This window comes from Enhydra lutris, unplaced genomic scaffold (genome assembly GCF_002288905.1).
Source record: "Enhydra lutris kenyoni isolate GAN:26980312 unplaced genomic scaffold, ASM228890v2 scaffoldscaffold3, whole genome shotgun sequence".
Taxonomy (NCBI): Eukaryota; Metazoa; Chordata; class Mammalia; order Carnivora; family Mustelidae; genus Enhydra; species Enhydra lutris.
The window spans coordinates 48,021,097-48,022,366 of NW_019154087.1; the positions used below are offsets into that span (position 1 = coordinate 48,021,097).

Here is a 1,270-nt window from a genome sequence, read left to right on the forward strand (position 1 = left end):
TTAATATTGTGTATTAATATAAATAAATTAATTAATATAAAACCATGTAGTGGTTTTGCATATGACTACTACATTCTTTTAATTTATTTATTTATTTAAGACAAGAAGTAGGATTTATAGGTGGGGCATGAATAGGGAGGGGGCAGTGCTGAATTTCTCATGAGTTCAGCACTCACCATATGCCCAGAGGGCCATAATTAGTGATGTATTTGACCCCACTGCCATCTGGGTAAGCTGCTTTTTAGCCACCACATCTTCCAAATTTGTCATCATTAAACTTAGCAAAGCCCCGCTCCTTGGAAATGTGGATCTTCTGGTGGCCAGGGAACTAGAACTTGGCCCTGTGTAGGGTCTCAATCACATGCTCCTTGTTCTGCAGCTTGGTAGGGGTGGACATGATGACTTGGCCAATGTGGATCCTGGTTACTGTGTTCTGGGGCTTTCCAAAGGCGCACCACATACCTTACAGGACAACATTCTGTTGATAGGGATGCTGTGGAAGGGATGGAGCTGCACATGGATGTGAAAACCATCTTTGCCACCTCTTTTCACCATGTATATGCTGGCACAAATAAGGAAGCCTCCAGGGCTTCAGAGGAGAGATGCTTATATTCATCTGACGCCATGTGGCCACAGAGAGAGAACTCAATCGACTTTTGCCTTCTTCTACCCCAGATTAAAGATGCAGATCTTGGCATCAGGGACACCTCTCCCAAGGGAGACTTTTTGGCTACGGCTTGTTCATGCAATATGGTTAGTACTGGGCAGGGCAGCGGCCCATGACAACACCAAGATTTTCAGTGTCATACCACAGAAAAAGATCCTAAATTTTTGGAATAGTGCAACTTATTATGTTGTATAGACCTAGCTACTTAATAAACAAAACTTAAGGATTTATTTTGGCCTCAGAGCACTGTGAAAATATTACTGATAACAGAAAATTCGAGAACCGGGGGAGCCAGATTATTTTTTTTATTTTTACTTTTATTATTTACTAAAATTCAGGGTTTTTTTCATATTTTTCCAGTTTTATTGAGAAATAATTGGCAAACATTGCTGCATAAGTCTAAGGTGTACAGCACAATGGTTTGACTTACATATGTTATGAAATACTTACCTTAATAAGTTAAATTAGCATTCATCATTTTATATAGATTCAATGAAAAGAAAAGAAAAAAGAAACAAATTTCCCTTGTGGTGAGAACTCTTAGGATCTCCCCCTTAGTAATTTTCATATATGTCATACAGCAGTGTAAACTATAGTCATCAT

At 38.9% G+C, this 1,270-nt stretch overlaps 1 pseudogene; it reads right to left on the minus strand.

Moving 5' to 3' along the window:
- Positions 1–353: 353 nt before the first annotated feature.
- Positions 354–781, minus strand: LOC111156419 (annotated as a pseudogene).
- Between the last annotated feature and the right edge of the window lie 489 nt (positions 782–1,270).